The sequence below is a fragment of the Amblyraja radiata genome, chromosome 15 (genome assembly GCF_010909765.2).
Source record: "Amblyraja radiata isolate CabotCenter1 chromosome 15, sAmbRad1.1.pri, whole genome shotgun sequence".
In the NCBI taxonomy this organism is placed as follows: Eukaryota; Metazoa; Chordata; class Chondrichthyes; order Rajiformes; family Rajidae; genus Amblyraja; species Amblyraja radiata.
Window position 1 is genome coordinate 25905950 of NC_045970.1, and position 26122 is coordinate 25932071.

Here is a 26122-nt window from a genome sequence, read left to right on the forward strand (position 1 = left end):
AATTTCTACTACTTATTGAGACACTAGACTACACAAATATCACAAACATTTTTGAAGTAGATGAAATACCTTGATATATTTGAATAGTCTTAATGTTACTTTAGGGTATAACATTATTGCTAAACTGGTAATGTAAGAGTTGTTAATCTCGCCAAAAAACGTTGATAGATTTTTGATAGATATTAATCGTATGACTATTTTACTACATTTACTACTTCCGACAACAACGATGTTGCTCCCGTCGTGGTTAAATGAGTAAGCACACAGTTCTTGGTGTATTAAGGCATGCAGTCTAGGAAGTCCAGACTCTCCCTACATTGACTATGCAGACCATGACTTTAGAGGAAGAAGAAAATCCAAAGTAGCAGTAACCAGAAGGAAATATTTCTTGTGCTTCCCATTTTGGTTCATGGGGTTAAATAGATTTAATAACACGTTTCGCAAAGCCATTGGAGGCATATTTAATAAGGACAAGTACTGAGCTATGAGTAAAAATAGAACACCAGTACTAAATGAATATCTCCTGCAAAGACACAGCGAGATGAAAACTCTTCTCCTGTGCTGCAAGATTTTGTCATGTTAGGTCAACGTTGAACATATTGGTTTTACAAAGGGAACAATCAACTTGTATTTCTACTCGTGACTCTTACCTATTAACCACTGCCGGAAAGCCAGGAAGACGTGCCGAGCACGATTGGTTTTGGCACTTCATTCCCTAGTGTTCATTAGTCAGCCACCTCATGACATTTGGACCTGTACAGGTAAGGCTAACACTAGTTTGAAATTTTGGAAAATTACTGGGTCCACTAAAATAGTACATCAGTACAAGATGGTATTTTCAGATGAGAGGAAAAAAGGCAAATAAAAGAAATACAAACTTCCCATAAAAACACTCTGAACATTTGTTACACAGCTTTCATACGTGGGAAGCTTTTCAGAAATAGCTAGGTGTAAGCAAACTTTGGTTGACGATGTCAAAGGAACTGGAAATTCCATGCTGCAGTTTTTCTAAACTATGGTACAGTACAGCTGTCACCACATACTATATTAACATTGCAGAAATAATAGAATGAAAATAACAGATTTTATGAACAACACATGATTTTCATTGGTGGAATTACACAGCACTCTTTGTTTCCTATTCAAGATGTAAAGCTGACATTCACTCTACTGATTTTATTTTTTGTTCCACTATCAAACAACAGTTCCGGTATCAAACAACTGAGCAAATGGGTAAAAATATTCCTCATTTCATCCTAATGAATCAGTTTAAAAGACAATACAATGGAGTATCTATAAATGATGGCTCATCCCATTCTAGGTTTAAATGTATTTAACTTCACAGATTATATTCATTTCACAATCCAATTGTTATAACTATTTTCAATAGGCTTTACCAACCATTTTGCTTTCTTCAATTCGGCTAGATATTTAATAACAACAGATCAGACAATAATGTTCTTGTAGATGAAAATGTTAAAAAAAAAACTGGAGTTTCTCACTATCTGAAATATATGCAAAACTTCCTGGAAACACTTAGCAGATCAGACAGTATCTGTGGAAAGAGAATAATTAACGTTTCAGGTCCTGCACCTTTTGTCAGAAAGGAACAGAGTAATGTGATGAAAGATCTCAGACCTGAAACGTTATGTTACTCTTTACACAGATGCTGCCTGACCTACAGAGTCTTTGCAGCAATTTCTGTCTTCATATCATATGTCCTTCTTCCGTGAAATAGAGGTACAAAGCATCAACCTCTTAAGGATATAATGCTGGCAGTTTGTTAACTTATAGTTCTAGATAAAACCAGAAAGCATGCAATGCTGAATGTGCGTGGTCTCCTAAAATACTTTGAATTCATTTTTTTTTTTAAATCATTTTTTTTGAGAAGTTGGATTTTTTTCTTTTAAGTTAGATTTCTGTAATTCTTACCTTTTAATTTTGCTCATAACCATATCTAGGTTAGAATCTGTAACATTTGAATTAGAAGCAGCAGCAGTGGTGGTCGCTACATCCAGGCTTCATATAAAAGGTGATCAGAAAGCTGCCATGTGTTGTGGGAGTGGTGACTGTTGATCTTTTACTTAGTATTTTTCTTTGAAGGGTGCAGTTGACAGCATTGCTGCCATGATCAGTAGCGGAATCTTTTTGCGTTCTTTTTCAGTGAATTTGTTTAAGTTAGGTTGACTATCACATGAAATGGCATAGGATTTGCTCCATTACAAGGATATCTATCAGTGACAGTGGCTCCAGGGAACTGTATGATAACAGCTTGGTACTACAGTGTGGGAAGTAAAATAGTTTCTTGTCTAAAATCTTGTGAGGATTTTGTAGAATCTATATGATGTCAGTCAATGCTAATGCTTTACTAAAAGTTTCGTGCTAGGACCTGGATAATTTCCAGGTTTGATAAGCTATCAGGTAATGTAGAGACGCAAGAGACTGCTGATGCTGGAATTTTGAGCAAAACAACAAACTACCAGAGGACCTCAGCAGGTCAGCCAGCATCAGTGGAGGTAAATGGAGAGATGACATTTTGGATCGGGACCCTCTGCAGTCTCTTCTGTCTTCATTTCACTGCTACACTGCGAAATCTCATCAAGGAATGTTCTTTTTGAAGTAATTCTCCTCTCTCTGGCGTGAGTTTGTGAGACCGTCTTTCACTGCTCCCTCTCTGAATCCTACCACCCTGCTCTTTCACTATGCCTTAAATTTCCCCTCTTCCTCATTGGTAAATATGGGACCCACCCAAAAATGTGTCTATCCATTTCCCTCAATCAGGTAATTTACCCTAGATCTCTAAAAATAATAATTTAATATTTAGTGTAAATTAATATATTTGGCTCGGTAACATTTTGCTTCATTATATTACCGTTTCAGATGTGAACCATTTTTGGAATATAATCATTTTCCAGCATCCATTTCCTCTGAATTTTATATTCGTTTTGCAATGGACGCAATTGTGATAGTCTGATGTGCCCAATATTTGTAATTTTCTTTCACAAATCAACATGCTGTTACCATCCCTTGAGTATTATACTGAATCTATTAGCAATATGATGGAAAAGCAAATCTTTAAATTAAAGTTCCTAAAAATGTTTGAGGAAATTCTGTGCATAAAAAGGCTGCAAAGGACTAGAACATATTTCTCATCTTTTATTAGTTTTTGTTTGCATTTAATTTCAGTTGTATATAATCCATAAAATTCACTTTAGTGTTACCTGAGACTTATTGCTAAAAAAATTCCAAAATGAGGCTTTCGGCCAACTGTTTTCTGTATTACAATATAATCTCATAGTTAATTGTTTCTTTGAATTGTTCTGTGGTGTGTTGTGCGCGGACGTTTTCATGGTATGCATTTGGTGTAGGAAACATTTTTTCATCATATTTCATAGTAAACAATTTACACTTGGATAAAGGTTAAATTATTGTAACCAATTGGGAAAACAGAATCTAGAATGAAATTTTAAGAAGCACACAATTGTTGGCTACTTTTGTCCTGTGATGTTTTGTGTAGTATTCAGTCTGTTCGTTGAAACCAACTGTCAATCATGATTAGGTAGACACTAGATATTATAGATGATTAGATAGTCAATGATTGTCTAATTATCATTGACTATCTAATCCGAGATGTGAATAACGCTTCACTGAGTGATCTACAAATCCACTTTCTGGCTTAAATGAGGTCTAGTATCTTCCATATCATTCCATACAAAATTTGGGGAAAAGAGCTGGGATGGCTTGTTGGATGCATGTAATTTTCAGATGTGCTGGCAACAATGAAATTGCTTTTGTTTGTATTTTAGATTTAAGCTGGTTGTGAATAATATCGATCATACCGCTAGATGGCAGTGTTTTCTGACTTTTTTAGCTACTGCTGCAGAAATCATATTTTTTCATTTCAACTACTACTCTCTCCTCTTCCTGTCCAAAAGACTAATTCTTGGATGTAGTAGCAAAATTGGCAACTTTGACTGCTACCTGATTATGTTTAAAGGTACGCCCTTTGGACCCAAATAGTGAATGTTATCAAGTAATTGGGCCTTATAGATATCACAATTGAACTCTCTGTACTCTTTTGACATCTATTCATTCATGATTCAAGGCATCACAGTGACAATTAGTGTAAATCTAGTTACTGTGTTCAAATTTTGTTTTGTTTTTTCCTTTGTGAACCCTGTAAACACAAAGTGTTGTCGTATATAAAATCTGACTTACTTCTGTAATTATGTAAATTATGTAAATCTCAATAAAATTAGGCTAAATTAATCAGTTCAAATGCTCCAGTGCAAGACATTGGTAAATACGTCAATAAAACAAAATGCTTTGTTTGATCCATCAGGCTTGCCATGCTGCTGAGCCAAACAAAATCTTGGTTCTTCAAATGAGTGTATGTACTTGCCATTTTTTTTTTTTAACCCTTCCATTTAGTCAAGAAAGATTGATGCTGTCTAACTACTTCCAGTTTGTGCCATAACCATTAACAACCTAGTCTATACCTTTGCCGTCAACTGAGCCAATGTTTATTCTATTGTTTGTAGCAGATCTAGAATTCCTTACAGAAAGGAGAGGGATTTTATTTTAGTCTTCGTTCATAGTTCATAACTCATAGGAGCGGAATTAGGTCATTTGAACCATCGAGTCTACTTTGCCATTCAATCTTAGCTGATCTATCTTTCCCTCTCAACTCCATTCTTCTGCCTTCTCCCTGTAACCTTTGACATCTGTACGAATCAAGAACCTGCCAATATCTGCTAAAAAACACCCAATGACTCTGGCTCCACAGCTGTCTGGGCAATTCCATAGATTCACCATCCTCTGGCTAAAGAAATTCCTCCTCTCCTCCTTCCTAAAGGTACATCTTTTTATTCTGAGGCTGTGCCCTCTGGTCTAGACTCTCGCTAGTGGAATCATCCTCTCCACATCCACTCTATCCAGGCCTTTCACTATTTGGTAAGATCCTTCAAAAACGAAGGAGCTGATCGTGGACTTTAGGAGGGCACATCATCCGAGGACGTACACACCATTGAGGATAAATGGGGATCCTGTGGATAGGGTGAGCTGTTTTAAATATCTGGTAGTCCACATCTCTGAGGATATGACATGGACATCACATGCCGCAGCACTCTTGAGTAAGGCAAGGCAGCGCCTTTACCACCTCAGGCAATTGAGGAAATTCAGAGTGTCTCCGAGGATCCTCCAGTGCTTCTACGCAGCGGCTGTGGAAAGCATCTTGTCCGGAAATATTACCATCTGGTTTGGGAATTGCTCTGCCCAGGACAAGAAGGCTCTGCAGAGAGTAGTGCGTTCGGCCGAACGCACTATGGGAACTTCACTCGCCCCCCCTGCAGGAACTATACATCAGGATGTGCAACTCCAGAGCCAATAAAATCATGGGAGACCCCTTCCACCCATGCAACGGACTGTTCCAGCTGCTACGGTCAGGCAAACGCCTCCGTTGCCATGCTGTGAGAACGGAGAGGTTGAGAAGGAGTTTCTTCCCAGAGGCCATTCGGACTGTAAATCTCACCAGGGACTAACTTTACTGAACGTTTTTCCTTCCAATATTTAATATGTAAAAGAATATGTGTGTGTTTATGATTGTGTTTATAGTTTGTTTGGTTGTTTGTCTGTTTGTCTTTTTGCACAAAGTCCGCGAGCATTGCCACTTTTCATTTCACTGCACATCTCGTATGTGTATGTGACGAATAAACTTGACTTGACGACTTGATTCCCCCTCATCCTTCTAAACTCATTCTCTACTTGTCAATGATGCGTGGGTAGCATTTGTTGTCACTAATTGTTATCTTATAACTATTAAAACTCTGATTTTGTATGTGGATGTGTGTAATCACATATTTTCGAAACAAAGACGCGCTAACAGTAAAAATTTTACATATTCCGCTAGAGATATTTTCTGTGGAATCCAAAATCGCCCTATCTGAAAAATTCATGCTTTATTTCTCCAGTTATTAATGAAAATGTTCAAAAACCCGAAAGGACTTTGGGGGGAAAAAAAAACCCGCTGTCAACTTGCTCGCGCTGTGAGTGACCCCACCCCACCCCCCCCCCCCCCCCTCCCCCGACCACTATCCACCCCCCGTACTCGGGCCCTGCTGCCTGGGGACGGGTGCGTTGGGGGGAGCAGACCCAACGTGTCTGCCCTTGGTCTAGTTAACATTTAAAATTAAATACAAATATTGGCAATATAAACTTTAAATGTTATGGACTTTTGAAACCATAATTATATCAATAACACTGACAGAAATTGGGGAGCTTTGAACTTAATGTTCTCATTAAGACTATAATCATAATATTAAAGCATATTCATTCTGGGTTTCCCAAAAACAAGAACATTTATCTTGGCCTGTTATTAAAGATCTTCAGTTTTTATTTGCTTCTACGTTTTAATTTTGGTAAAGTGTTTGTGACTCTACTATGTGCAAAGTTGTGGGTAAGCTTTAAGATTTACTAGTTGTACAACTTTGTTTGCTGCTAAACTTAATTTACCAGCAGACTAATACAATAAAAAAATGAAATGAGGTCTATTATTTGGAATAAAATGGTAAACAATGATTCAAAATCTCTATAAAAGTCTGTGAAGGAGTTCAGGAGAGCCAGTGTGGAGAAGAGAGGAATAAATTATGAATTCTGTTTTGTAATTAGTTTTACTCTATTGATTTTGAGGCGTGAATGAACTGCCTTTCTCTCTCAATTGTGTAGGAAGGAACTGCAGATGCTGGTTTAAACCGAAGTTAGACACAAAATGCTGGAGTAACTCAGTGGAACAGGCAGCATCTCTGGCGAGAAGGAATGGGTGACGTTTTGGGTCGAGACCCTTCTTCAGACTTGTGTCTATCTTCGGTTTAAACCAGCATCTGCAGTTCCCTCTTACACGTATTCCATTGCACATCTGATTTGTACAGATGGTGGCCTCTGATCTGTTCTTGTGGATACAGTATTTAATTAACTGATCCAATTAAATGTCATGTCAATGGTGGCCTTCAGGATGCCAACATGACAAGTTTTACTGGAAGTGACGCTATTCATTACCAAATAGATGTGGTAAGCTTTCTGTTTTTGGAGATGATCATGACCTGACATCGTTTTCTGCTTACCAGCCTATTCCTGGATATTTTATAGCATTTCTAACAGCCAAGTCTGGATGCATTATCTGAAGAGTTGATAATTGCATTGGATTCTTGCAATCAATGGTGAACAATCTGACTTGATCTTTGATGAAGGGAAGGCCACTGATGAAGTAACTAACGATGGTTTTGTCTCAGATACCCTTTTGAAGAACACTTGAGAAGTGTAATTGGGTTGAAATGATCGATCATCTCGAGCCACAGAATTCTTTTGGCAAAGATGGTTGTGGTTTGAGTCAGTTGAGTATTTCATCCCAATTCCCACTGATTTCAAATTTATTCGGATCTTTGATGTTACATGGGAAAAAAATGCTGTCACAGTGTCACACACTACTGAACACTGCCTTAATGTCAGCTGAAATTCATATATTTCTGTTGAATTGAACACTTTCTGTCAGTGTTTGGACCAGCAATGGAGTCAATTAGTTATTTTGGATTTCATATTGAGCATATGTGTGTAGGGACAATTTTATTATTGCCTTCAATTGAGAACTGACTGATAAGGGATTAATCGGACTAAATTATGATTTATCCTGCTCTTTGCGGACAAAATACACTTTAGTAATTTTTTGCAAAAAAGTAAACTGCTGGAGGAACTCAGATCAGGCAGCATCGCTAGAAGGAAATGGACAGACGATATTTCGGGTGGGATCCTTCTTCAGACTAAAGATTCGGATGCTGCTCAAGAATCTAGCATCTGCAGTCTCTTGTGTCTAACTAATCAATTTTCTGTTTTGTTGAGTAATTGTCAGCATTGTAGCTGCACAACAACATCTTGGGTAGAGTCACAGAGTTATGCAGCAAAGAAATACAGATCTTTCCGGCCATCATGCCCATGCCACTCATTACGTCTACTTGCACTAATCCCGTATGTGAATTCCCTGGAGCAGATATATTCAGTAATCCGAGCATAGTATATGCCCAGTGGACTTGGCAGTTTATTGATTTCATGTGGTGAATCAAATTGGATGAGAGCCAGATTCTGTTCTTAGTTTGGGCTTTAACATTGGGCGAATTGCAGGGAAGACAGAAATGAATCTTTCCTGACAAAGATACTCACGGAACTTCCATCATCTATTGTTGAACTGGTTCCTACTTGTAGAGATTTGTTGGAGGTGAGGTGAAGTACTGAGGAACGGAGATGTAGAACCTGACAATTTGGTCAAGATATAATTTGGGATAAAAACAGAAGACTGCACCCACCCAGTCATCAATCCTGATTAAGGGTTACTAATATGAAACTAACTTTGTTTTGCTCTCCACAGGTACTCCCTGACCTGCTGAATATTTCTAGCACTTTCTGTTTTTATTTCTCATTTCCATCATTTGCATACATTTGATTTCCACATTCATCTGTATACTAAATAAAGAAGAGATAGAGACGTTTTGAAGATGCTAGTGTGATCAAAGGCAAATTTGTTCATTGTGAGAATGTATCATAAAAGTTAACATATGTAGGTAACATAAGATGACTGGAGAAGAAAAGGATTTGAAAGAATTTCCATGTTGTAAGGATAAGCTGAAACAATATCTCTGTCAGAGCAATTCCATTTGTGGATTTTGAGAAGAAAGAAGAAGTGACCAGAGCACAGTTGGAAGACCATGGATTAAAGATATTGAAAGGAGATGAGATTATTGGAAGTATGGAAAACTATGAAATGGTGAATGATGGAAATCATTCAGTGTTCGTAATGTGGCCTCCTCACCACTGAGGAAACCAAATTGCGATTAAGTTCGCTCTTTGAGGAGAGCCTGCGCTAACTTCCCAAGGATGATCTTGAGTTTGTTGTTGTGATTCTCAATCCCAACCTGTCTATCATTGGCCTCCTCCACTGACATAGTGAGGCCAAATACAAAATAGGAGAAAGCATTTTTCTTCTTCCTTGGCATTATGCAACATTCTGGAATGAAATTTGAATTTTCCAAATAAATTGCTTTCTCTTCATTTTCTACTATCACACATAAATATGTCCCTTTCTCACCCCATTTCTTTAAAATGCCTTATTGAGTCAGTACTCATGCGCCTTATCACTTGATCAGTATCACTTTATATAGTCTTTTCATATTTTGAAAACGGACATCCTTCCATCCTTCCCCAGTTCTGAGGAAGGTTTCCTGACCTGAAAAATTGTTTGGTTTCTCTTTCTGCAGATGTTGCTTGACTGCCATAAGATTAAGGTGAGTTGTCAAACCTTGTGATCTTTTAAACCCTTCAGTTATAATTCTGGATTAAATTAATTGGACATGATTTGGAAAGGCACACATCTGTTTATATAAGGTCCCACAGTTGACAGTGCATGTCAGAGCAAAAACGAAGCCATGAAGCCGAAGGAAATGGCCGTAGACCTCCGAGACAGGATTGTGTCGAGAGACGGATCTGGGGAAGAGTATAAAACTATTTCTGCAGCATTGCAGGTCCCGAAAAGCATAGTGGCCTCAATCATTCTTAAATGGAATAACTTTGGAACCACCAGAACTCTTCATAGAGCTGGCCGTCTGGCCAAACTGAGCATTCGAGGGAGAAGGACCTTGGTTAGGGAGGTGACCAAGAACCCGATGGTCAAAGTCAATTATATTCGTCACATGAATTTGCGATGAGTAAAACTCTGACAGAGCTCCATAGTTCCTCTGTGGAGATAGGAGAACCTTCCGGAAGGACAACTATATCTGCAGCATTCAACCAATCAGGCCTCTATGGTAGAGTGGCCAGACGGAAGCCACTCCTCAGTAGAAGGCCCATGACAGCCCACTTGGAGTTTGCCAAAAGGCATGAGAAACAAGATTCTCTGGTCTGATGAAACCAAGATTGAACTCTTTGGCCTGAATGCCAAGCATCACGTCTGGAGGAAACCAGGCACCGTTCATCACCTGGTCAATACCATACCTATGGTGAAGCATGGTGTGGGGATGTTTTTCAGCGGTAGGAACTGGGAGACTATTCAGGATCGAGGGAAAGATGAACGGAGCAAAGTACAGAGAGATCCTTGATGAAAACCTGCTCCAGAGCGTTCTGGACCTCAGACTAGGGCGGAAGTTCACCTTCCAACAGGACAACGACCCTAAGCACACAGCCAAGACAACGCAGGAGTGGCTTCGTGACAAATCTGTGAATGTCCTTGAGTGGCCCAGCAAGAGCCCGGACTTGAACCCAATCGAACATCTCTGGAGGAACCTGAAAATAGCTGTGCATCGACGCTCCCCATCCAACCTTACAGAGCTTGAGAGGATCTGCAAAGAAGAATGGGAGAAATTACCCAATTGCAGGTGTGCCAAGCTTGTAGCGTCATACCCAAGAAGAGTTGAGGCTGTAATCGCTGCCAAAGGTGCCTCAACAAAGTACTGAGTAAAAGGTCTGAATATTTATGTAAATGTGATATTTCAGTTATTTATTTTTAATTACTTTGCAAAAATTTCTAAACACCTGTTTTTGCTTTTTTATTATGGGGCATTTTGTGTAGATTGATTATGAAAAAAATGAATTAAATCCATTTTAGAATAAGGCTGTAACGTGACCAGTGGACATAGGCCATACTGGGCAATGTTGCTCAGTGCTGCTGAGTTGAAAGAATGAGACCATGCATATCATAGAAACATAGAAAATAGGTGCACGAGTAGGCCATTCGGCCCTTCGAGCCAGCACCGCTATTCAATATAATCATGGCTGATCATCCAACTCAGTATCCTGTACCTGCCTTCTCTCCATACTCCCTGATCCCTTTAGCCACAAGGGCCACATCTAACTCCCTCTTAAATATAGCCAATGAACTGGCCTCAACTACCTTCTGTGGCAGAGAATTCCAGAGATTCACCACTCTCTGTGTGAAAAATGTTTTCCTCATCTCGGTTCTAAAAGATTTCCCCTTTATCCTTAAACTGTGACCCCTTGTTCTGAACTTCCCCAACATCGGGAACAATCTTCCTGTATCTAGCCTGTCCAACCCCTTAAGAATTTTGTAAGTTTCTATAAGATCCCCCCCTCAATCTTCTAAATTCTAGCGAGTACAAACCAAGTCTATCCAGTCTTTCTTCATATGAAAGTCCTGACATCCCAGGAATCAGTCTGGTGAACCTTCTCTGTACTCCCTCTATGGCAAGAATGTCTTTCCTCAGATTAGGAGACCAAAACTGTACGCAATACTCCAGGTGTGGCCTCACCAAGACCCTGTATAACTGCAGTAGAACCTCCCTGCTCCTATACTCAAATCTTTTTGCTATGAATGCTAACACACCATTCGCCGCCTTCACTGCCTGCTGCACCTGCATGCCTACTTTTAATGACTGTTGTACCATGACACCCAGGTCTCGTTGCATCTCCCCTTTTCCTAATCGACCACCATTCAGATAATTGTCTACTTTCCTGTTTTTGCCACAAAAGTGGATAACCTCACATTTATCCACATTATACTGCATCTGCCATGCATTTGCCCACTCACCCAGCCTATCCAAGTCACCTTGCAGCCTCATAGCATCCTCCACACAGCTAACACTGCCCCCCAGCTTCGTGTCATCCGCAAACTTGGAGATGTTGCATTCAATTCCCTCGTCCAAATCATTAATATATATCGTAAATAGCTGGGGTCCCAGCACCGAGCCTTGCGGTACCCCACTAGTCACTGCCTGCCATTGTGAAAAGGACCCGTTTACTCCTACTCTTTGCTTCCTGTCTGCCAGCCAGTTCTCTATCCACATCAATACTGAACCCCCAATATCATGCTGCATGAACCACATGCTGTTCTAGGAAAATCAGTAAACCTGGATGGAACATTTTGATTCATTTACATCTGAGATGGTGATTGTTGGTGAGTAAAAAGATGTAGTTTTAATAGTGTGCATTGGTGAAAACTTGGTCAAAGTCTAGAAGGAAATGGAAATAAACAGATGAGCAAAGTAAAAGGCAAATGGAAATTCTCTTGTGGAGAAGAGCACAACTTCGTCAAGGTGATTATTCCTGGGAAAGTTATAGCAGTATACTTAGGATTAAAATAAAAACAAATCACTCTGGATGTTTGAAATCTGAAATAAAAATACTCTTCAGAATATCTATGAATAATAGAGAGAGACTGTTATGATATCAAAGCTTTCATCAAAGCTAGAAAATCTTAAGAAACAAATCAATTTTTGATCAAGTACAACCATGGAAACTGCAAAAGAGAACCTCTGTAAAAGATCAGGAGATGGCATGAGGCATGAATTGGATGATGGTGCAATCTCATAATGGATGGTGATGTTGATAATAATTCCCAAAAAATCACAAGGTACTTTAAATGGTAAAATGGTGTATATTCTTAACCTGAGAGGTATTTGAGGCAGGTATTCTCACAACATTAAAAATAAACATTTAGAGAGCTACATGGATAGGATACGTTTAGAAGGATATGGGTAATCACAGGCAGGTGGAAAAAGTGTAGATGGGGCATGTTTCCATAATGTATGACTCCAAGAAGGCTGTACCTCAAACGTGATAAGTTTCATTGGGACTATCGAAGACGTTAAGAAGTCAGAGCAAGAGTTGGTTGGCGAGTTCAAGTGACTGGTGAATAAAAGCATGTGATCATTTTTGAAGTAACGTGTTGGAATCTAGAGCAAAAATCAAATTGCTGGTGGAACTCGGTCGGTCAAACAATATGTGTGGAGGGGCATGGACAGTCAAAGATTCAGGGTCCTTCTCGACCAATGACCAGAGGAATGGCTTCAAGTCGAAATGTTGACTATATATTTTCTTCTACGGATGCTACCTGACCTGCTGAGTTCATTCAGCAGTGGGGCTTTTACATTCATAGTAACTCTTATAATCCATGGAAAATATTATGAATGTCGGATACAGGTGTCGTTCACAGCAAACTATCCTTTAGTCAGATATACAATAAAATGTTATTTTGATAAAAAGTTGTTAAACATTCTGCAAAGCTAGTTTAAGTTCTTCAGAAACATACTGCACTTTATCTGAAGAGAGATGACATGGAAACACAAAGATGATTTTTCTTGCAAGTGATTCTAACTTCATGTTATTATAAATTATATCTCTAAATTATAAATGTTAGGTATCAATGAAATTTGAATACTGTACATTGCTGGGTACAATGAGATCCAATTAATGAAAGTGTGTAAGCGCACATAGTAGCAGCTCGCTATGCCAAGGTGTGTCACAATGATAGTGACAGTTGGAGGGAGAGTAATAAATTGAACCATGTCGGAAATATATAAGAATTTGATTGAGGAGTTGACATCTTTATGCCCTTTTCATTAAAATGCTGCTTGTGATGGTGACGAGTGATACTCTGCTTTCTGGGTGAAGCCACAGCATAAACTAATGCATGTCAACAACTTGGTGAAATTGATGTTTTTGATGTGCATCAAAGGTTGGTGGGAATTTGAATGTCTGGTATTTTAGATGCCATTCTAAGCGATTATCAGTGAACCTGCTGTGGCTGTTTATCATACAAAGTGTATTTACAATTGGGTGCATGTGTTTATATGAAATTACAGTAGGTATTTTACAGCATTGTTTTTGAAAACATATAAAAATCATTATAAAGTGCAAATGATTTATGTGAAATCTCTATTGTAACAAAGCTTATAACATTAAAATATACCAATGTTATCTAGAATAAGAACCCTTTCACTAATGATTGAGTTGTTAAATTTTTTTAAATCCCATTCACTGGGGTGAATTTAAACTAGTAAAACTTGAGTTCAGTGCAAATTATTATATTAAATCATGCAACTGACTAATTTATCACCCAAAGCGCTTGATTTTGCATGTTTTAGTTATATTTTGTCAAATCTATTGTGTAAGGTTATTATGCTGCTTCCTTTAGAACTCATGGCATATGAAGCTTATATTCATTCAATTGTGGTACAATGGAAGTGATTGAAGAATACTTGTCAATTTATTTATTATCATTAATGCCAACTTAATGCATGTTAAAATAAACTGGTTATTTGATGGATTGATAGACATGTGTTACTTGATTCTCTGGCTATTAATAGTAATTCTTAGAATCTGACCTGACAAATGATTTTCCGATTGAAATATGCCTTTTACATTGCAACATTTTATTCATGCCATTCTCTTGTATAATTGTGATAAATCAGATCAAGATTTATGGATTTGAGATGAAATATGTTGTAAAGTATAATTTCCAACCCATAACTGAAGCGTCCTAATTGGTATTCAATTGTAAGTTAATGTTAAATTCACAAGCTATTAACATTTAATTTACTAGAAATAGCATTGGTTAACGTTTATTTGGTTTACAGTGATGTACACAAGCTGATATTTTTTACGTCAAGGGTCGTCATCTTAAGAACTAATGCTATTTCATTTTACATGTCTATAACTTTGTTGCAATAAAACGAATATTTTTCACTGTGTCATTTCATTTCTTTGATGGATAGAACTAAATACCAATCCGATTTGAGGGTAAATTATGTATTCCTCAAACAGGCACACAAATCTGAAGGAGGATTTTCTTTCAGATGACTCAAAGCTTTTTAAGTTGTAAAAAGTTGTAAAGTCGCATTGGCCACAAATGTTTGCCACTCAAAAAGGAACATCTCCACCTGTTTTGGCTGGGTATGTTGTTTGCTGGAGCTGTTCAGACTAACCTGCAGCCCAAATTTCTGTTTAGTGCTGCATTTTCCTAATCTTTGTACAATTTTCCAGTGATCTCAATCCCAAGCATTCTGTGACTGAGACCACTGGAAAATATCCTATATTCTAATTATAGAAACTCCTCAACCTGTCTCCTCTACTTCATATTTGGGAGAAAACCATGGGTTCTAATTGCCAGCATTCTAATTTTGACTAAGTTTGGTGGTTTTGACAGCCGCTAGATATATGGATATCTAGAATAACTTATTTTTCCTTATTAAATATTTCATTAATGAAATCCATACCTGAATTTAATATCCTGGCAAATCTATGCTGCATACTCGCTATTTTTAATATCATGTCTGCAGTGGGGTACGTATCATACTATTCTAACTGTGATTTAACCATGACCTCATATATAATTTACTATTGCCTCTCTGCTGAGACTTGTGCGTTCTTATTTATTAAATTCAAAATGTATCTGGCTGCATTTTCCTGGTTGTAATTCCTTGCACATATTTTAAAGAAATTCTGCTTGTTGTCCTAGTTCTTCTGTTAGTTTCCCCAAAACTTCAATTCTTGCTTTTATTTCTTGATTGTTGTCCCAGAATGCAATAACTTATTTCATCACACAATAATTTCTCTTTAATAAATTACTTACTAAATATTTGTAATCTGCCTATAATTTCAATTTAACCTTCTCAAATTGTATTGAAGCTCGTACAACTACTGTTATTTTCATTTGTCAAATGTCTTTGACTGTTCTACGTGAATTGTGCAAGGAATCAGAGAGAGAGAGAGAGAGAGAGAGAGAGCACGAACGTTGTCCTCTGAGGCAGAATTCCACAGACGCACAACGCGCTGTGTGAAAAAGCTTTTCAGCAGCTACATTCTAAATGGCTTACCCCTTATGGCTTATTCTTAAAACGGCTTATTCTTAAACTGTGGCCCCTGGTTCTGGACTCGCCCAACATCGGGAACATATTTCCTGCTTCTAGCATGTCCAAACCCTTAATAATCTTATGTTTCAATAAGATACCTGTTCATCCTTCTAAATGCCAGAGTATACAAGCCCAGCCGCTCCATTCTCTCAGCACATGCCAGTCCTGCCATCCCGGGAATTAACCTTGTGAACCTACGCTGCACTCCCTCAATAGCAAGAATGTCCTTCCTCAAATTTGGAGACCAAAACTGCACACAATACTCCAGGTGTGGTCTCACTATGGCCCTGTGCAACTGCAGAAGGACCTCCTTGCTCCTAATATTTAACTCCTCTTGTTATGAAGGCCAACCTGCCATTTGCTTTCTTCACTGCCTGCTGTACTTGCATGCTTACTTTCATTTCAGGGCTCTTTTTTTCTCTGATGCCAGCCGGGCAACCTAGGCAGCTTTTTAGGTTGCCAAATGACAGTTTAGGTGGTCATGACGCGTGTGATAATGTGCTCGGACGACATGCGTAGTTACCAGTCGGAATTATGCTCAGTGAAGCATTCACATATTATTTATGCTTCAAATAAAGTCACAAACTAAACATATTCATCAATCAAGACATGATATATACCACAATGACATGCAGCAAAATTACAATACAGTATCCCAACTCTTTTAACATGTTGCAGTTAATGCAATTTCTATTATTTCTTTCCACTTCCAAACAAAAATGTGGTTGCATTATTCAGCACATGATCTACCTCGGTGAGACCAAGCACAGGCTTGGCGATCGCTTCGCACAACACCTCCATTCAGTTCGCAATAACCAACCTGATCTCCCGGTGGCTCAGCACTTCAACTCCCCCTCCCATTCCGAATCCGACCTTTCTGTCCTGGGCCTCCTCCATGGCCAGAGTGAGGCCCACCGCAAATTGGAGGAACAGCATCTCATATTTCGCTTGGGTAGCTTACACCCCAGCGGTATGAACATTGGCTTCTCCAATTTCAGGTAGTCCTTGCTTTCACCCTCCTTCCCCTCCCATTCCCAGCTCTCCCACAGCCTACTGTCTATGCCTCTTCCTTTCTTTTTCCCGCACCCCCTCCTCCGACATCAGTCTGAAGAAGCGTCTCGACCCGAAACGTCGCCTATTCCTTCGCTCCATAGATGCTGCCTCACCCGCTGATTTTCTCCAGCTTTTTTGTCTACCACCCATTCACACAAGTTCTGTTATCCCACTTTCCTCACCCACTCCATGCACATTAGGGGCAATTTTACAGAGACAAGTTAATCTACAAAGGCAATGCATCTTTGGGATGTGGTAGCAAACCCACACGCTTGCAGGGAGAATGTGCAAAGCTGTGCCACTATAATTTGTTTTCCAACACACAAAAAAATTATACGTTGTTAACTTTGGTTACTAAATAACTAATAAACTATCCAATTTCAGTCTTAAATCTCTAAGTCACGCTATGTCCCCTTTACAGCTACTTATGTTTTAATTCAGTTCAAGACTATGGAGCAGTACATTGGACATAAAGTTGCTGCCTAAAAGTGCCAGAGACCCGGAATTTATCCTGAATATGGGTGCTGTCTGTATGGAGTTTGCTCCTTTTCCCTTTGGGTTTTCGCATGGGATTTCTCTGGGTGCTCTTGTTTCCTTCCACATTCCAAAGGTGTGTCGGAACCTTTTCCAGACCCAACCCAAAACATAATATTTTCCTTTTGTCCAGAGATTCTGTCTGACTTGCTGAGTTACTCCAGCTTTTTGTGTCTATCTTTGGTTTAAACCAGCATCTGCAGTTTCTTCCTACACACACACGATACTATACGATAGAACTTTATTAATCATGAGAGAATACAACACTCTTGGCTCTTGACTTGCATCGCTAATGTGTGGGATAGAACTAGTGTACGGGTGATCGGTGGTCGGCGTGGACTCGGTGGGCTGAAGGGCCTGTTTCCGCGCTGTATCTTCAAATTAAACTAAAAACACTAAAACCAGAGAGAATCTAAAGAAGGGTCTCTACCTGAAATGTCACCCAATTTTTTTTTCTTCTATCCAGAGATGCTGGCTGCTCCATGGAGTTCCTCCGTACAATTAAAGCATGGAATAGTCTTCACCCTACCATAGTTACCCAACCAGACGCAACTAAATTTAAGGTAGACAAAAATGCTGGAGAAACTCAGCGGGTGAGGCAGCATCTATGGAGAGAAGGAAATAGGTGATGTTTCGAGTCGAGACCCTTCTTCAGACTGATGTGGGGGGGGCGGGAAGAAGAAAGGAAGAGGCGGAGACAGTGGGCTGTGGGAGAGCTGGGAAGGGGAGGGGAAAGAAGGAGAAAGCAGGAACTACCTGAAATTGGAGAAGTCGATGTTCATACCGCTGGGGTGTAAACTACCTAAGCGAAATATGAGGTGTTGCTCCTCCAATTTACGGTGGGCCTCACTCTGGCCATGGAGGAGGCCCAGGACAGAAAGGTCGGATTCGGAATGGGAGGGGGAGTTGAAGTGCTGAGCCACCGAGAGATCAGTTTGGTTATTGCGAACCGAGCTGAGGTGTTGGCCGAAACGGTCGCCAAGCCAACACTTGGTCTCACCGATGTAGAACAGCTGATACCTGGAGTAGCGGATGCAATAGTTGAGGTTTGAGGAGGAGCAGGTGAACCTCTGCTGCACCTGGACAGACTGCTTGGGTCCTTGGATGGAGTCAAGGGGGGAGGTCAAGCGACAAGTGTAGCATTTCCTGTGGTTGCAAGGGAAAGTACCAGGAGAGGGGGTGGTTTGGGTGGGAAGGGGTGAATTGACCAGGGAGTTACGGAGGGAGCGGTCGCTGCGGAAAGCCGAAAGGGGAGGAGATGGGAAGATGTGGCCAGTGGTTGGATCCCATTGGAGGTGGCAAAAATGTCAGAGGGTTATCTGTTGTATGTGTTGGCTGGTAGGGTGGAAGGTGAGGAAAGGGGGACTCTGCCCTTGTTATGTGTGGGGGGGATGGAGAGTGAGAGCAGAGTTACGGGGTATAGAAGAGACCATGGTGAAAGCCTCATCTATAGTGGAAGATGGGAACCCCCGTTCCCTAAAGTATGAGGACATCTCCGATGCCCCGGTTTGGAAGCCAGTGGTGGGAAATTTAAGGTAGCTCTTTTTTCCCAAGAGCCCTTTTTTGCTTAAGTCCACCCTCCACCACCTCCAGTTTAAATTCCATTTGGAATATTTTTGGAGGACCAGGAAACCGAGAAACAAGAGTTACTCCACGGAGTTACTCCAGGGAGTTACTCCAGCTCCAGGGAGTGATTCTGCGTTGGGTTTCAGTGGTCGTGGCAATGGCGGCCAGATCTCCCAAAATGCAAAGGGAGGGAGAAAGTGCCCGGCGCCGACCAGTGGCCATGGCAGTGCGCATGTGCAGGGCGGCCGATGATGTGCTGGCTGTGGTTGTGCGCATGTGCAGGGGGAGGATGTGCAGGCCGTGGCAGTGCGCATGTGCAAGGCGGCTGGTGAGCGGAGACTCGGCCGCCCAGACACGGATGGCGGGCGGAGACGGAGAGTGACAGAGAGAGAGGTAGAGAGGGGGGGCCAAGCCAGGCAAAATGACATGGCTTTTAGGTTGCCCGGCGGGACTTTAGGTGGCCATTGGCAACCAGTCAACTGTTAATTTCGAGCCCTGCTGATGAACAAAGACCCCCAGATCCCGTTGTACTTTGCCTTTTCCCAACTTGACACCATTAGATGATAATCGTCTTTCCTGTTTTTGCTACCAAATTGGATAATCTCACATTTATCCACATTAAAATGCATCTGCCCACTCACCCAACCTGTCCAAGTCAACCTGCATTCTCATAGCATCCTCCTCACAGTTCGCACTGCCACCCAGTTTTGTGTCATCTGAAAATTTGCTAATGTTACATAATCCCTTCATCTAAATTATTCATATATATTGTAAATAGCTGTGGTCCCAGCACCGAGCCTTGCGGTATCTCACTAGTCACTGCCTGCCATTCTGAAAGGGACCCGTTAATACCTACTCTTTGTTTCCTGTCAGCCAACCAATTTTCTATCCATGTCAGCACTCTACCCCCAATACCATGTGCCCTAATTTTGCCCACTAATCTCCTATTTGGGACCTTATCAAATGCTTTCTGGAAGTCCAGGTACACTACATCCACTGGCTCTCCCTTGTCCATTTTCCTAGTTACATCCTCAAAAAATTCCAGAAGTTTAGTCAAACATGATTTCTCCTTCCATGCTGACTCGGACCGATCCTGTTACTGCTATCTAAATGTGCCGCTATTTCATCTTTTATGATTGACTCCAGTATCTTCCCCACCACCGAAGTCAGGCCAACTGGTCTGTAATTCCTTGTTTTCTCTCTCCAACCTTTCTTAAAAAGTTGGATAACATTAGCTACCCTCCAATCCACAGGAACTGATCCTGAATATACAGAACATTGGAAAATGATCACCAATGCATCCACGATTTCTAGAGCCACCTCCTTAAGTACCCTGGGATGCAGACCATCGGGCCCTGGGGATTTATCAGCCTTCAGTCCCATCAGTCTACCCAACACCATTTCCTGCCTAATGTAGATTTCCTTCAGTTCCTCCGTCACCCCAGTTCCTCTGGCTAGTACATCAAGAAGATTGTTTGTGTCCTCCTCGGCGAAGACGGATCCAAAGTACCTGTTCATTTGCTATTTCCTTGTTCCCCATAATAAATTCACCCTTTTCAGTCTTCAAGGGTCCAACTTTGGTCTTAACTAATTTTTTCCTCTTCACATACCTAAAGAAGCTTTTACTATCCTCCTTTATATTCTTGGCTAGCTTACCTTCGTACCTCATCTTTTCTTTGTTGCCTAGATTATTTCTTTCTTTACCTGAATTTCCTGTGTTTTTTCTACCTTCCATCTTTATCTATCTATCTTCTATATACTACTAAAAGTCTGTTCTTGACCGGTTTTGGCCATCTATTGTGCGATTTCTGAGAGAACGCCGCCACCTACGGCCGTCATTTTTGGCCACCTCGCTCAGAGCCCCCCTCCACCGCATGTGTGCCGAGGATTTTTCCAGTCGATGAAAAATGTCAGAGATATTAATGATTTTACAAAATTCCCCCTTCTCTCTGCTGCCCCCGCTGGCGGCAGGGCGGATGGACTATAAAACCAGGAAGTGGTGTGCCTCAATTAGTCTGCAAGCTGGAGGAAGGCAGAGGGTCATGTTTCTCTCAGCTGTGAATAACACTGAACACATGTCCACACAACTGTGAGTAAGTACCCTTAATGTGGTTTGAAAATGAAAATATGGTTAAAGTAAAAAAGCACTGCCTGCAAATGGTTGTTTGGGTTGAAATAAAAACTCACTCTCTCTCCCCCCACCTCTCCTCTCCCCCCCCCCTCCTCTCTCCCCACCTCTCCCCGCTCCCCCCCTCCTCTCCCCACCTCTTCCCCCCCACCTCTATCCCCCCACCCTCTCCTCTCCCCCCCCCCTCTCCTCCCCTCTCCCCCCCTCTCCTCTCCTCCCCCCTCTCCTCTCCCCCCTCTCCTCTCCCCCCTCTCCTCTCCCCCCTCTCCTCTCCCCCCCTCTCCACCCCCCCTCTCCTCTCCCCCCCCTCTCCCCCCCCTCTCTCCCCCCTCCTCTCCCCCCTCCTCTCCCCCTCCTCTCCCCCCCCTCCTCTCCCCCCCCTCCTCTCTCCCCCCTCCTCTCTCCCCCCTCCTCTCCCCCCCTCCTCTCCCCCCCTCCTCTTCCCCCCTCCTCTTCCCCCCCTCCCCTCCCCCCCCTCCTCTCCCCCCCCCTCCTCTCCCCCCCTCCTCTCCCCCCCCTCCTCTTCCCCCCTCCTCTCCCCCCTCCTCCCCCCCTCCTCTCCCCCCCCTCCACTCCCCCCTCCTCTCCCCCCCTCCTCTCCCCCCCCCTCCTCTCTTCCCCCCTCCTCTCTCCCCCCTCTCCACTCCCCCCTCTCCACTCCCCCCTCTCCACTCCCCCCTCTCCCCCCCCCTCTCCTCTCCCCCCTCATCCTCTCCCCCCCTCCACTCCCCCCTCCCTCCTCCCCCCCTCCTCTCCCCCCCTCCCCTCCCCCCCCTCCTCTCCCCCCCCTCCTCTCTTCCCCCCTCCTCTCTCCCCCCCTCCTCTCCCCCCCTCTCCTCTCCCCCCTCTCCACTCCCCCCTCTCCACTCCCCCCTCTCCACTCCCCTCCTCTCTCTCCCCCCTCCTCTCCCCCCCCTCTCCTCTCCCCCCTCTCCTCTCCCCCCTCTCCTCTCCCCCCTCTCCTCTCCCCCCCTCCACTCCCCCCCCTCTCCCCCCCCTCCTCTCCCCCCCTCGCTCTCTTCCCCCCTCCTCTCTCCCCCCCTCCTCTCTCCCCCCCTCCTCTCCCCCCTCCTCTCCCCCCCTCGTCCTCTCCCCCTCTCCATTCCCCCCTCTCCACTCCCCCCTCCCACTCCCCCCTCTCCTCTCCCCCTCTCCACTCTCCCCTCTCCTCTCCCCCCCTCCCTCTCCCCCCCTCTCCTCTCCCCCCTCTCCTCTCCCCCCCTCTCCTCTCCCCCCTCTCCTCTCCCCCCCTCTCCTCTCACCCCCCCTCTCCTCTCCCCCCCTCTCCTCGTCCCCCCCTCTCCTCTCCCCCCCTCTCTCTCCCCCTCCTCTCCCCTCCTCTCCCCCCTCTCTCTCCCCCCTCCTCTCCCCCCTCCGCTCCCCGTCCTCTCCCCCCCTCCTCTCCCCCCCTCCTCTCCGCCCCCCTCCTCTCCCCCCCGTCCTCTCCCCCCCTCCTCTCCCCCCCTCCTCTCCCCCCCTCCTCCTCCCCCCCCTCCTCTCTCCCCCCCCTCCTCTCCCCCCCTCCCCCTCCTCTCCTCCTCTCCCCCCCCTCCTCTCCCCCCCCCTCTCCCCCCCTCCTTCTCCTCCCCCCTCTCCTCTCCCCCCCTCTCCTCTCCCCCCCTCTCCCCTCTCCCCCCCTCCTCTCCTCTCCCCCCCCCTCTCCTCTCCCCCCCTCTCCTCTCCCCCCCTCCCTCTCCCCCCCTCTCCCTCCCCCCCTCTCCTCTCCTCCCTCCCTCTCTCCTCTCCCCCCTTCTCCTCTCCCCCCCTCTCCTCTCCCCCCCTCTCCTCTCCCCCCTCTCCTCTCCCCCCGCCTCGTCCCCTCGTCCCCCCTCTCCCTCTCCCCCCCTCTCCTCTCCCCCCCTCTCCTCTCCCCCCCTCTCCTCTCCCCCCTCTCTCTCATCCCCCCTCTCCTCTCCCCCCCTCTCTCCTCCTCCCCCTCATCTCCTCCCCCCTCGCCTCTCCTCTCCTCCTCTCCCCTCTCCTCTCCTCTCCCCCTCTCCTCTCCCCCCCTCTCCTCTCCCCCCCTCTCCTCCCCCCCTCTCCTCCCCCTCCCCTCTCCTCCCCCCCCTCTCTCCTCTCGTCCTCTCCCCCCCTCTCTCTCTCCCCCCCTCTCCTCTTCCCCCCCCCCTCCTCCCCCCTCCGCCCCCCCCTCCTCCTCCCCCCCCTCCTCCTCCTCGCCCCCCCTCTCCTCTCCCCCCCCGCCTCTCCTCTCCCCCCCCTCTTCCTCTCTCCCCCCTTTTCTCCCCCTCCTCCCCTTCCTCCCCCTCCCCCCCTCCCTCCCCCTCCCCCCCCTCCCTCCCTCCCCCCCACCCCTCCTACCCCCCCTCCTCCTCCCACCCTCCCTTCTCCCCCCCTCTCCCTCCCCCCCCCCCCCTCCCCCCTCTCCCCCTTCCTCTCCCCTCTCCCCTTCCCCTCCCTCTCCCTTTCCCCTCCTCCCCTCCCCCTCCCCCTCTCCCCCTCCCCTCCACCTCTCCTCACCTCCCCTCCCTCACTCTCCCCTCCCCTCACCTCTCCCCTCCCTCACCTCTCCCCCTCCCCTCACATCTCCCCCTCACCTCACCTCTCCCCCTCCCCTCCCCTCTCCCCCTCCCCTCCCCTCTCCCCCTCCCCTCCCCTCTCCCCCTCACCTCCCCTCTCCCCCTCCCCTCCCCTCTCCCCCTCCCCTCTCCTCTCCCCCTCCCCTCACCTCCCCCCCTCTCACCCTCTCTCTCTCCTCCCCTCCACCTTTCCCCTCTCACCCACCCTCCCTCTTCTTCTCCTCGCCACCCCCTCTCCCTCTTGCCCCTCTCTCTGTGTCTCTGCCCCTTCTCTCTCTGCCCTCACTCTCTACCCCCCCTCCCCCCCTCTCTAGATGTGACTGCACGTTGGGGGCTATGCGTCAGTAGATAGGGTGGTTATGGGTAAAAGGAGCAAATTAATAATATTAATATAATATCAAGGGGGGTAATTAGCATGAGTGCGGGGGGGGGGGGGATAGTTAGTGTGTGTGACGCTGCATGCCGCCTCCCCCCCACAACCGCACGTTGGAACAGACCCAACGGGTCTGCACTTGGTCTAGTATAATATTAAAACTGTGTGTGTGTGTGTGTTTCTGCCTGTCTTGTGGTTGCCAGCCTGTGGGTGCCAGCCTTTGATTCGTTGCTACGCCAACGCCCAGATTTTTTCAATTTCGGTAGAGATTTCACTTTTCATTCCAAGTATCCACTCGTCGTGTTTATGTACACATTTTTAATAAAATCCTTCTCCCCCCCCCCCACTCACTCATTTTGTCGCCTCCTGCTGGCCAGCGACCATAACGGCTGCTGGCTCTCGCCTCAAAGACGCCATTTAAAAACAGCCGCACTGTTGAGTGCTCGAATCTTCAGTTGGAGGACCACGTCTCCCGTGGGGGCTACGGGTAAGGAACGGCTGCGCTGGCGGAGCAGACCCAACGTATGGCATCTCTGGTCTAGTGTCATCTATAACTCTTATCCTCACATGAATAATATAATAATAATAATAATATATCTTTTATTGTCATTGCACGTCAGTGCAACGAGATTTAGTGTGCAGCTCCACTGATGTACAAGAAAGGTAAATAAATACAATACATAAATAAACAAGCTGAATTGATTGACGTGACCATCTGAGGGAGACTGTCCAAAGGGGGTGGGTGGGGGGGCACTCATTAGGGCCGGTTCAGAGCCGCTATAGCTCTTGGTATAAAACTGTTCCTGAGTCTGGAGGTTCGGGCGTAGAAGGCCTTGTAACGTCTGCCGGAGGGAAGTAGTTGAAACAGACCGTGGCAGGGGTGTGATGAGTCCTTATGGATGCTGAGGGCCTTCCTGAGGCACCGCGTGTGGTAGATGCCCTCCAAGGCTGGTAGCTCTGTCCCGATGATCCTCTGCGCTCTGTTGACGACGCGCTGAAGAGCTCTCCTCTCCGCCTCCGTGCAGCTGAGATACCACACAGAGATGCCATACGTTAGTATGCTCTCTGTGGTGCAGCGGTAGAACGTTGTCAGCAGCTGTTGGGGCAGACCAGTCTTTTTTAATGTCCTCAGGAAGAACAGTCGTTGCTGTGCCTTCTTGATCAGCGCGGCGGTGTTTGTGGACCATGTGAGGTCTTCTGAAATGTGAGTGCCCAGAAACTTAAAGCTGGACACTCTCTCCACACTTTCCCCATAAATGGAGATTGGGGCGTATTCTCCAGAATGGGACCTCCTGAAGTCAATAATCAGCTCCTTGGTCTTGGAGGTGTTTAGTGCCAAGTTGTTATTGGCGCACCAGTCCGCCAGGTTCTGCACCTCCGCTCTGTATTTTGTTTCATCACCGTTGGTGATCAGCCCAATCACTGTTGTGTCGTCTGCAAACTTCACGATGGTGTTGGTGTCGAATGCAGGGACACAGTCGTGAGTGAAGAGGGAGTAGAGCATGGGGCTTAGTACACAACCCTGTGGTGTGCCGGTGCTCAGGGTGATGGTGGAGGACAGGTGCGGGCCCAGTCTCACTGCCTGCGGTCGCTCCGTGAGAAAGTTCAGGATCCAAGTGCATATCGGTGAGCTGAGGCCTAGCTGGTGGAGTTTGGTGGTGAGTTTGGTGGGGATGACCGTATTGAATGCAGAGCTATAGTCAATGAAGAGCATCCTCACACACGTGCCCTGTCTGTCCAGGTGAGTCAGGACAGTGTGAAGGGCCAGAGAGATGGCATCCTCTGTCGATCTATTTGCCCTGTATGCAAATTGATGGGAGTCCAGTGAGGCAGGGATGCTGGATTTAATATGGGAGAGGACCAGCCTTTCGAAGCACTTCATGGGGATTGGAGTCAGGGCAACCGGCCGGTAGTCGTTGAGGTTGGTGATTTTGGACTTTTTCGGCACCGGCACTATGGTGGCTGTTTTCAGGCACTTGGGGACCGTTGCCAGAGATAGAGAGAGATTGAAGATTCTCGTGAATACTTCCGCCAGCTGTCCAGCACAGTCCTTTAACACTCTTCCCTGTACACCATCCGGGCCTGCAGCCTTGCGTGGATTGATCCTACGCAGAGCGCACTGTACCTCCTGAGTGCTCAGTGTTAAGGCCTGTCCCTCCGCTATGGCCGGGGTTATTCCACACCTGGTGGTGTTGCCAGTATCGAACCGGGCAAAGAAGGTGTTTAGTTCGTTGGCCAGTGTGATATC

General features: G+C 44.9%; 1 protein-coding gene across 4 annotated transcripts in view; it reads left to right on the forward strand.

The window, feature by feature from the left end:
* vti1a (vesicle transport through interaction with t-SNAREs 1A) overlaps positions 1-26122 on the forward strand; it is a 329248-nt gene that overhangs the window by 19084 nt on the left and 284042 nt on the right. The window lies entirely within an intron of this gene.